Source organism: Procambarus clarkii, chromosome 27 (genome assembly GCF_040958095.1).
Source record: "Procambarus clarkii isolate CNS0578487 chromosome 27, FALCON_Pclarkii_2.0, whole genome shotgun sequence".
NCBI classification, from domain to species: Eukaryota; Metazoa; Arthropoda; class Malacostraca; order Decapoda; family Cambaridae; genus Procambarus; species Procambarus clarkii.
Window position 1 is genome coordinate 2,431,484 of NC_091176.1, and position 12,502 is coordinate 2,443,985.

Consider the following 12,502-nt stretch of genomic DNA (forward strand, 5'->3'; position numbering starts at 1 on the left):
GCACAGTCCACATTCCACCAGGGAACGCACTTCCGCATTCCCCGAGAGGAAGATTGCGGAATGGAGCGGAGGGCAGCGTTGAAGACAGTGTCATAAAAAAAGGAGGAGGGCGTGAGGGAGAGGCAGAATGGAGTGGTCGGAGATAGTATCACGGAGGGTAAAGAGGGGCCAGTCAGCCTCGGCAAACCGCCACCTAGGGAAGGAGAGGGGGTGGGTGAAAAGAGAAAAAGGAAACAAGGATGGGAAAATGGTCACTGCTATGGAGGTCATCAAAACCCTCCACTTGAAATCTAAGTAAAGGGAAGATGAGCAAAGAGAAAGATCAAGACAGGAAAGGGAGTGAGTACGAGAGTCTAAATGAGTGGATTCACTAGAATTCAGAAGAGACAGGGAAGAAGAGAGGATGAACGGTTCGAGAAGGCGACCTCGGGTGTTTATCAGAACATCACCCCAAAGGGTATGTCGACAATTGAAATCACCGAGCAGAAGCACAGGCTCCGGCAAGGAGTCTAGGAGGTGTTTAAGACCAGGAAGAGAAAGCGGGGCATTTGGGGAAGATAAACGGATCAAACCGTGTACCACTTACGCACAAAGATACGGGCAGCACAACATTGGAGAGGTGATGGAAAAATTAAGGGGACGAAAGGAACATCAGAGTGAATCAAGAGAGCAGAAGAGTTATGGGCTCTTAAAGACTAAATAATCACCAATCAATAGAAGTAAATAAATAACTAACCACACGTTAGACAACTACTTTCTGTGACAAATTTACTCCACTTCTCCCCTCTTCCTTCCAAGATAACCTCCCCAAACCAGCCTTTCCCCACCATGATCTCCCTCCCCCCCAATCCAGCTCCCCTCCCCATAACCCTGACAGCCTGGACATCTAGGTACTGTAATTGCAAAACCAAAATCGAGCATTTCCGACGCCATTAGAAAAGTTGGGAGACCTGTGGAGGAAAATAAATAAATAATAAATAAATGTTTATTTAGGTAAGGTACATACATACAAGAAATTTTTACAAAGATTGGTGGACTTATAGATAGAGCTAGTACATACAATGCCTAAAGCCACTATTAGCTAGCCACTAAAACCTGACTCCAATAACTAATAATTAAATATACACTTCGATAGCTATGAAGGACCACCACTTTTTGAGAAAAAGTGGAAAACAAAATAAGACAATGGAAAAACTGATCCCAAGAACTAGTGTCCTTTGGATTTTAGTGAAACTGTATTTATATAATTGGATTCAAATTAACTTACACAAAATTGGGGGGTTACATGCTAAAAGATTAATACATCCCTAGCCTTATTCTGATGCTGGTTCTTCACCAGAGTAAATAAAATATGAAAGTAAATAAGGTTGCTTATATTAGATTAATTGGAGGTGAATGCACCTCAATATACTGCTGGATAGAATAGTACAGTATATATAGATCAATGGGTTAATATAATAGATCTCTTTGGGAGATCACTACTGTAACTACAGAGTTATTGCTACAGATAAAAAAAGTGACAGCTTAGCTGTAAATCTAGAGAGGTGTAATCGGTTGCTACACTCCACCGACGACGTGTTGCATAGGGTAAATTGTTGCACATGAAGGTGGAGAAGCCTAGCACCTCGGTTGGTGTCGCCTTGGTACTGAAAGGCATTGTAGAAATTGTAGTATGCATTGTACATTGTAGAAATCGTCTACATAATAGGTAACTACAAATGCATCCTAAATTATAAGGATAACTATAAAAATCATCAGCTAATATCTGTGCAATTTATATTCAAGCACTGTAAATTCTTTCTGAAGAAAATAATGAAAATAATCATCTATTTAGACGGTAAATTTACTAAAGACACATACGGGATTTTATTATTTTTTATACGGCTTAACGACAATTAGCCTAAATGTTAACTGTGGCCACATGATAAACAGGTGAACCTAGCTGCCGAGCCGCGTGTCCGTTGATATGGAGACTTGAGCAATTCTTCGTCCTCCAGCTGCTGCTTGAAAGGTGTTGACTTTGGAATTGCAGATATGCTAGTCTGGGACACAGCTATTGTGCCAGATAACGTGGCACCGCTCTACTGGTTGTGGGAGCGAAATAAGTAGGATCAAAACGTAGCTCTGCTACACGCTGTCAATGGCGTCCGAGACGTGCTTTCTCATTCTCTCATGTGACGCTCTCCCGTCTTCCCCCTCTTCCTTATTGCGCATGCGCGGCTCTCGATAGACATCTTGAGCGTAAATGGATATGTATATATCGCAATTGACTAAAGAAGGAAGAAGTAGTGACGAGTATTAATATCACATTAAATTTTTCTGTGATAAAATAGAATTTCTCGTAACATAAATTGGCTTATTAAAGTTGTGCAACTGATCGAGGAAATTAAAGTAAAATCATTTACATTAAAGTAATTTCCTCTAGAATGTTTAATATCAACTAAAGGGAGTTCCAGTAAGTAGTAGTTTACTACGAAATTAAACTTATTAGTAAGTAACTATTTTTAGTAAAGGAAATGATAAACTGGACTCTTGTTATAAATCCAACTAAATGTGGAGAGAATTCATGTTACTGCCTATCGTTCCTCACGTCGTCACTCTGACTAGGAAGAATCTGGCAATATGTGTAAATAAATCATGATAATGATTAAATCTACAAGTTAGTAATTTTAGTAACTACTTGTGGTTAATACAAAGGTTGCATAAAATACAAAGATGTATAAAACTATTGGTTATTTCCAACAAGACCGAGGAAGGCGGGAAGGACGAGGAGAGGAAGAGGGCAACACGCGAACATAAGACACGTTAGCATAAGGCAGGAGGTGGCGAACTTGGCGACTCGCCTCGCCTCAGGAAAAGACAAACGTTCCTGGTGCTTCAAGTTGAGGACGGCCGCCTCAACCTTGTAATGCATACACGCGCGGGAGAAGGCAGGGTGGGCCTCACCGCAATTGAGGTAGCGAGCCTGGGAAAAGTGCACTCCGACTTAAAGTGACCCTCGTCCCCACACATAGGAGAGAGAGAGACAGTACTGGAGCAGCGGAGGACTCCATGACCAAACCTCCAGCAATTATTACAGAGCCGAGGAGAGCAAATGTACTCCTGGACAGAGCACCTGGCACCAGCAAGAATGACAGAGGGCGCAAGGGTCCTACCATCATAGGTAATCTTCACAACCCGACGGGGCTGACGGCGATGACCACGAGGAGGACGAGTAAACGTGTTTACCTGGAGGACAGAATGGCCCTGGGCTTCGAGGATATGCCAAATATCATCGTGGCAGTCCTGTAGATTCCGAACACCGGTTGTAACATGGGGCCGGAGGAGAAAAGTGCCAACACTGGCCTTCAACCGAGCGTTCTTGGAGACCCGAACAGGGGTCTCGCCAAGGCAGGATAAGGCAGCCAAGTGGGAGGCTGCATCCTGAGAAGGAGCAGCAACAACACGTGTACCGAGACGGGTGGGGTTGAAAGTAAGAGAGGCATCTACGGAATCAACAAGATGCCTATGGAGGGAGAAATTGTCAAGAAGCGTAGAATCAAGAGGGAGGAGATCAAAGTATTTGGCTCATAAAGCGGGACCAAACAAGGCTTGATACGCATCAGTACGGAAGAAATCGAGCGAGTGCGGCCATGGCGTGGACGGCGTTGAGAACCCCCAGAGAGAGAGGGGTAAAAGGCGCAGTAGTCACAACGAGAGTCTGAGCTGTGCCAGGGGACAAGGTGGTCATCACTGGGAACTTGTGGCTTGACCCAACCACAGAGGGAGGAGAGCCGAGGGGAGTAGGCAGGAAGGTCAAAGGAGGAGCAAGGTCGGGGCCCAATGCAGCGGTGGCTACAGAGCCCGGTCTTCCAATACAGTCAGACTCGGGAGCTTGGTCGCCCACCCCAGGAGCCTGAGAGAGTACAAGAGGAACATTCACAGACAAAGATGAGAAGTAACACTTTCATTTACGAATGTGCCCCCACACCCACCATGGAGCCACAATTAGAGGCAGGACACCCAACAAGAAGCTATCGCCGATCATGCCGGGTCCCCCTAGGGGTGCGTCGTGAGTATACGCCCCACAAACTCCACCTTAAGAATCGAGATCGGGTTCAGTGACGAAAGGGGGATTGACAATAAAAGGTTCCCCTTGCTCGAGACATTGGGTACTACAGTTCTACGGGTGCAAAAGTATGCCTCCTTAAACACCCGGGCATCAAAACAAAAGAAGGCCAAAAGAATAATCAAAACAGGCACAACATTAGCAGGAAATGACAACGAAAAAGGAGAAGAGGGAGGAAAATGAAACAAAAGGAAAAGGGAAAGGTGTCCAGCAGAATTAGAGAGGACAGCAGCAGGAGCACAAGGCCACAAAAGGACACAGGACTGTCTTAACACTTTCGCGCTCTCAGCGCTCAAAAAAAAACAATACCCCAGATGCTTTCGGCACTTCGCGCGCCTACGCGGTAAGACCGAAAAGTGTACACTCTTTTGACTGTCCTGACAATAATTGAAGGCGCACGTATTTAAATCTGGTATCACTGTGTTCGCAATGAAATTGTCTATAAGAGCATACCTATAAAATGCCGCCTAAGCATAAGGAGTATCAACACCAAATAAAAAACTATGCAGATCACTCGCCGAGAGCGCCAAACAGCAACAAAATGTTTCCACTCTCTTAATGGTTGCGAAGCCTACAGTTGTCCTACATCGCTAATTTTGGTATCATTGGAATCGCAATAAAATTCTCTACACGGACATATGCATATGAATGTTTAATATAGGTAATTGCCCACCCGCAAGAGTGTGTGAAGTGGAGAGTAGTTAGCCGCGAGCGCACTGGCGAAAACACAGGGGGGAAATCATGCTTGGAAAGTTTATACGTTTCCTGACCCTACTTTTCTATGTACGTATTTCTTTTTTATACCAATGTGTTCGCAATAAAATTTTCTATAAGATGAACTGTATAATATTTGTACAAAGCATGTGTAAGAGAAGCGCCAAATATAGAACCACGTCGTTCAGTATGCGTTCGCGGCAGAAACGAACGCATTGTTTTCGTTCGTTTGATGTTTGTCATGTTTATACTTGTTGAAACATTTTATAATTTGTATGACAGTGATCGCAGTAAAATTCCCTACACAGACATATACATAACACATACAAATATTTCCTACGTGTTGGATATATCAACGGCTAAAGGGAACCCACTGCCACACGCTCGCCACACCCCCAAACATACTTTGTGTATTTTTTTTTTTACTCATAGAAGTTTATGTGATATAATATTCATTCTGGTACCAAAACATTCGCAAATAAATTCCCTACAAAACAAAAGTATCCCCATCCATTTCGGTTAAAAAATGGAATTTATAGAAATATTTTTTCGATGGACGAGAAAACTCGGCTGTTATGCGGAATCGTAAGAGAAAACGGCGACGAGTTATCTCTAATCTAAAGCGCGAAAGTGTTAAGGAGCATCACACTCCGGCAGCCGCCCACCAAGCCCCCTCATGGCAACAACGAGCTGGACAGGGAGGGGAAACTGTCTAGAAGAGAGGGAGCCACAGGAAAATGACCGAGTTTGGATATTGAACAGGCAGCGCCAGAAACCAAGGCTGGGGCAGCCACCAAGAAGCCAGAAGGATCACTCTTGTAGCAACAATATTAAGAAATAATATACTTGCTCCATATTCTCATTAGCTTAATTGCAGATAATTAGATGTTCTTGTTAAGTCCTCATAACCTATCATTAAGTGTTCCACATTCCAATAAGTTCTACACTAATCCTAGGTCCACTAATTACAGTTTCCAAGTGTACAAATAATTGCAATCAATATCTCTTCCCAACCTGCTAGATGTTGGTCAGTTTGGCCAAAATGAGGAGAAGCGTGTAATATAAGCCAATGGAGTTAGTCTAATTCAGATTCTCGAGTGATACTGCAGATCTTCAGCACCACTGACATTCACCAGGAATAATGTAACACTCGACGAGTCTATTTCCTCCTCTTTCAAGATGCTACAACTTCATCACAGTGCAGACAGCCAGGTTCTGACCACATTTTATTATATAAATATATCACACTAAACAATATTGAATAATATTACTGTAAAGCAACTTAAAAAAAAAACAGAGACATTGAAACAATTAGGTAATATCTTTGTGGCAACTCCTGCCTGACAGCTCAGGTGGAGCAGACCATCACCAACAATTGCTCTGTCAATGCCTCTTTTTTGCCAGAATTCCCCACCCTACTGTGGCCAAAATATGCCACCTACGATTTTTTTTTATTATTTTTCCTGTGACCAGGAAACACAAATGAACACTTTTATGTGACAAAATATATTTTTAAATTTTTGTTGTTGCGCCTGTGGGTGTTGAAGGCCAAATAGCCCAGAGCAGCCTAGGGGTTTAGGGAGCCACAAGGGGCTCCCCTCAGAAAATATAATGCTGTACCATATGTATACAATGTTATATAACCCAATATATATACACTATTTTGTATGACAATTATTATTATGACAATTTTGAAAGGCTAAAACAGATACAAGTGACAAAAATTAAGACACAAACTTGTTGGCTAAGTTAACAGAATAGTCTCAAGAAAAGAGGGAGGACTTGATAGATATCAGTTTACAGGAGTACCACTGGGTGGAGGAAATACAATGATACGGAGGAGGAGAATGGTAAAGACACAGTGCCTATGCCAAGTGAAGAGTCTAGGGAAATAATGAACAAGTTTAAGGGCTGCTTTGCAACAATAGTTTTACTGAAAGAAGAACCGAGTTTGATGCTATTGCAATGGTGGCCATGTAAAATTCTTATGTGCAAATCTTAAGTATCAGGAAAATTGACATAAAATAATACACACATAAAAGACTTAGCAGACAGCTACTAAGCGACCTAATACTGAGGCAGCTGCTTCAGGTTTCAGTGAACCGAGCACTTCAAAAACACTTCTTCATACATTTGTAAACATTTTATGAGGACCAAAAAATACTATTACAGTAAGAAAGTATTTATATAATTATTTTTTCCAGACACAACCATTACATCAGCAAAACAGAACTATGCATTTATTCTTGGGAAAATAAAACCAAATTTCTTAGCAACATAGGGAAACTGTACAGTATATTGATTACATCAATGAAATTACAGTAAACGCTTTAAATCCTAAATAAAATTTTGTCCATGAAAAAGTATAATTACACTGCCTACTGATTGGAAATGTATTCAATACAGAAAGAGTACAATTTTTGAAACCTAATACAGTATAAGGCATTTCTCTACTGCTTAAATATCTATCCAACAGGATATTGTCTACACAGTGGTGCAACACTTGGAGCAACTCTTCAGGTATTTAATTACTGCACTGTGCCGCCCTACATAACACGGGGGTATGGCGGTGCGCCACCCGACATGTGAGCGATGTTAGGATATAGTAAGATTCAAAACGTGTACGCTGTTTGTTGGATACGAAATAGACGCCCGAGACCTCCAGTGAGAGGCAGCCATCTTGAAAAAGAATTCCCAACATGCCCCAGGATCTCAGGTTGGCTCAGTTCTGAGTGAGCAAACATAGCTGGCGCACGCGCCTCCGACTCCCAATCCCCTGTTGGACGATTTTGTCATTGATCATTTCCTAGATCTTTTCAAGACTATCTTACACTTCACAAGTGTGGCTACATACCACCTCCAGGAACTAAAGCCAAAGGTGTACATGAGTGCATTGTTTGCAAGCACACAGAAGTGTATGACTGTAAATAGTGTGAGTGTACATAGTGTAAATTGAATATTGAAATATTGAACAAGTAATATTGTGACAATAAACATGTTTTTGTGGACATATTAGTGACATGTATCACAGTTGCTTGGAACATTATGAATGTTCTACTGTATACATATTATAAAGGACACAAATGTGCATCAGATACAATAAAAACAAGTAATAAGAAAGCATTGAAACTGCATTGAAAAAATGAATGAAAATATATTTGTGGCAACTCGCAAGTTTTGAATTGCCCGCGTGACTGCCTCTGGGAGCTTCTTGCACGAGCGAACACGTATCGTTGACGTCACATTGCATCTTCTCCACAGCCAAAGTTGTTTTTTATATACTGTATATATATTTATTTTTACATGTACATGTTCAGGGAAGGGATTTTAACAATTTACAAAGAATTAATTTTGGGGGGAGAAGAACACTTTATTTTCCTCACACCACCAGAATGTCACAATAAAAGCCGCGCAGCACAAAGGTTAAGCCCTATATTTAATTGCAATATATTTGATGTAAACACCTGCATGAAAAATATTTACTTGACAATACTACATTTAATGGATAAATATATCAGTGTAAGTCTGACTAAAATTGCACCATTATGTGTATGAATATTCCACTGTACTATTTATGTATATTTGGGATAAGAATCTGGGATAACATAGAAGATAGAAATGCACACGGCTTTCAGATACACAATACTTTATTACAAATTATATTAGAATCTAAAAATATTATAATGAAAGTATTGAAATATGCAGTGCATTTTACATTTCAATTTTATATTCACCACACTTCAACTGGAATAGTCATTTAACTCTTAGAGGATGAATTATGTCATACAACATACTGTACTTTGGGATATTCCAAGTAAATATGGCTTTCATCACAATATTTTTCTTTACAGATATTTAAGGAAATTGGCTTTTACTTATAAATATTGTACCTTGTATCACATTAGCTCAAGCAGGCTAACATTTTTCATAATTGTTTTCCTATAATGCTTCGAGTATCAATGATCTCCAAATGTGTTAAAAATTTAAACTGCATGACAATACAGTATTTGAATAGTTTCATGAATTTTCGGTTATCTTTATTAAGACCTGTATTTTATCGCCAATTTTTGGTGCAAAATAGAGCACTGAAGTAGGCCGAGTGTGCAACTGCTGACGACATAAATATGGATATTTCATAGGATAAGTAAATTTTATCTTATCAAAATTATTAATATCAATGTCCATAGCTATACAATAATAGTATATATATATATAGTTTGCTAATGCTTATAATTTTAAAATGCACTATTCAAATAACGTGTGTTATTTTTTCACTGAACTGTTTAGTACATCTGCACATGCCATTGAAGTACCGTAATGAACTTGAAAGAGGGGAACCATTCAGCATAATTTCACAAGATATCATTACAAAGAACATTTACACCAAGTGTTGAAAAGAAGAAAGAGTGATTATGGAGGAGCAGTGTGCTTACAGATGCTTAGTGCTGCCTTGTGTACACATACAGTATGAATAAAAGTATATCTGAACAGTATATAATCACCAACTAAATGCAGGATGAAAGTATTCAAAGAAAAAGAGCCAGAACTGTATGGCCCATGTACTAACTTTGTTGCAATTTTAGACACCATTTGTGTACTTTGTCTAGAAATATCTTGAAATTTTATCACTAACATAGAAAATCCACACTAGCTGTGATGAGGATTTGAACCTATGCACTGGGTATTCCCAGACGCATGCTTTAGACAACTAGGCCACAATATGGAAAGGAATTGCAACCTTGGGTTCTGCTGAACCCATGAGAATTCTCAAGACTTCCATTGAAGCTGAACCAGGATTTCACACAATTCTCCCATGCACTCTGGCTCTGTCGTCCAGTATTTCTACCTCTGACGCCCCTCTTTTAACACACAGACACACAACACAGACCCTCAGATCTTTCTCCCTATTTGACTCTTGTAGGATTTCACCTCCCAGATGGTACCTTGTGTTCAGCCTTCTGCTCCCTTTGCCTAATTTCATTACTTTACACTTTCCTGAGTTGAACTTTAGCAGCCATTTTCTAGACCATTCCTCCAGTTTGTCCAGGTCATCCTGTAGTCTCTGTCTTTCTTCATCTGTTTTGATTCTTCTCATAATTTTTGCATCATCAGCAAACATTGAGAGGAATGAGTCATACCCTCTGGAAGGTCATTTACATATACTGTACTAGAAACAGGATGGGTCCGAGTACAGAGCCCTGTGGGACTCCGCTGGTGACATCTCGCCACTCTGATGCCTCCCCCCCCCCCCTCACCGTTACTCGCTGTTTCCTATTGCTTAGATACTCCCTTATCCACTGGAGCACCTTATCTTTTACTCCTGCCTGCTGCTCCAACTTTTTTAACAGCCTTTTGTGAGGTAATGTGTCAAAAAAAAAGCCTTTGACACAGTACCTCACAAACTCTTTAGCGTGGGTGGAACACGAACAAGGGGGACACAGGTGGAAACTTAGTACCCAGATGAGCCACAGAGACGTTAGAAAGAATTTTTTCAGTGTCAGGGTAGTTAACAAATGGAATGCATTAAGTAGTGTTGTGGTGGAGGCAGATTCCATACACAGTTTCAAATGTAGATATGATAGAGCCCAATAGGCTCAGGAATCTGTACACCAGTTGATTGACAGTTGCGAGGCGGGACTAAAGAGCCAGAGCTCAACCCCCGCAAACACAACTAGGTGAGTACACACAAACCACATTAACGTGATATATATTGATGAGAAAATCCACTGGAGCCATGATGAGGATTCGAACCTATGCGCTGGGTATTCCCAGATGCACGCTCTGGATGACTAGGCCACGGTATGGAAAAGATTGAAACCTGGGAATCAGCTTGCAAGATAGACGTCAGAGGTAGAACTACTGGACGACAGAGCCAGAGTGCATGGGGGAATTGTGTGAAATCCTGGTTCGACTTCAGTGGAAGTCTTGGGAATCCTCGTGGGTATTGCAGAACCCAAGGTTGCAATTCCTTTCCATGTTGTGGCCTAGTTGTCTAGAGCATGCGTCTGGGAATACCCAGCATATAGGTTTGAATCCTCATCACGGCTCCTGTGGATTTTCTCATTGATATGTAACACATTACCGAGATTTCTCTGTGTACTAACACACTTTAATGTTGCTTTTTCAATATGAACGCATTAACTACTTAAAATTACAAACTTTGCTGCTGCTGTTTTAAATTTCTTATTAAATGTTGATTTAAAGCCATTTTTTGTATGTCTGTAATGCTGATGTCATTGTCTGAAGTGCCTTCGGTACGGAGGTCTGAGTAAAAGTTAAACTGGCTGCCTCTTTATAGTGACCAGCATCACATAATTGCTGCACTGCTGACTTCAACATAGTGTTGTCCCCAGTCTCGACCTAGGTAGAAAAAAAAAGTTTATCCTGTATATTCAAGAAAATCACTATTATCTGATAAATGATTACAGTATTAAAATAGTTACAAAAAAAATCTTTTTAAATTCATTAGTCCACCTGATTTTTTTTTTTTTTTAATTTTGATGCATAAACTTTCAAATAATTATCATTGATCAACTAAATTTTGTAAATTCTTGAAACAAGCCTTTTTGCCTCCTGATTCATATTTCAACTCTTCTCATATTTACTGCCACAACCCTTTTTTACTGTTTCTTTTGTGGATTTGTCTAATACCAATTTAGCATTCAAAACTAAAACAGGTATAGAGATGAACACTATAGAACTGAAAATTAGCTATATTTACGACAAAAAAAAGTGCAAATAAAAAAAATAAGCAAGAGAGGCAAGCAAGAAGACAGTAACTTACCAAATGGGCAACAAGTGGACCATACATTGGTGTGGGCAGACAGTGAGGCACCAGCTCACGGGTGATCACCCAACAAAGCAGATCTCCATCGTAGTCACATTCTTTCACCTAAAATACAGCATTTCAGAAAAATAAAACTACCATGAAAATGGTTAGCAGCCTAACAGAAAACTGCAAGCAACTAATCTAAAACTGAGAGAAAAATAACATCCTTGATTAAACCTATTATATACCAGTAGTGTACACACAGTGACTGACCTGCCAACTGACCACCTTGGGAAAGATAGTCTGATTATATGGGACTGTACAGTACTTGCAGCTTCTCTACAGTCGACAACAAAAAATTGGCCCTCAAGGTGAAAGACTTGTAATTTAGTGTCAGCAATAGGAATAGAAAACAGTTAATGTCAGTATTTGTCATGACTGAGGCACAGACTAAATAAATCAAGAAACTTGCCTCAAGAAACCAGCATTGAATGTAATGAAACGCCAGTTTCTAGGTGAGCCCCGGAGGCTCCCTGAAGCTAACACACACTGATCAGTACCATACTATTTAATACCCAGTCGCAGAGTTCTGTTTGTCTACTAGGGACCACGAGCCAGAACCTGGTCCCCTCAGACAGGTGCAGGGAACGATGGCCTATGATCACTTTACATTTAAAGGTAATCATCTTTGCCATCCCCTTGGGAGGCCACACAGAAAAAAGGTCGATCAAAACAAACCACTGCATGGTTAAAAAATGAGACCACAACCCCAAAATTATCAAAAGAACTCCAACAATAAAAACAAAATAAAATTTTTGTGAAACTAGCCCCCACTAATTTGCTCCTCCCCCACCCTGACCCACCTCCTTCCCTCCTCGCTGGAGACAGGAGAGGGAGCTGGCTCGGGTCAG

General features: G+C 40.6%; 1 long non-coding RNA gene across 1 annotated transcript; it reads right to left on the minus strand.

The window, feature by feature from the left end:
• Positions 1 to 6,993: 6,993 nt before the first annotated feature.
• LOC138369271 (uncharacterized) lies at positions 6,994 to 12,291 on the minus strand. The gene is made up of 2 exons (XR_011229786.1): positions 11,607 to 12,291; positions 6,994 to 11,182 (listed from the first exon to the last, which is right to left on the minus strand). It is a non-coding gene; the product is annotated as an uncharacterized lncRNA (long non-coding RNA).
• Between the last annotated feature and the right edge of the window lie 211 nt (positions 12,292 to 12,502).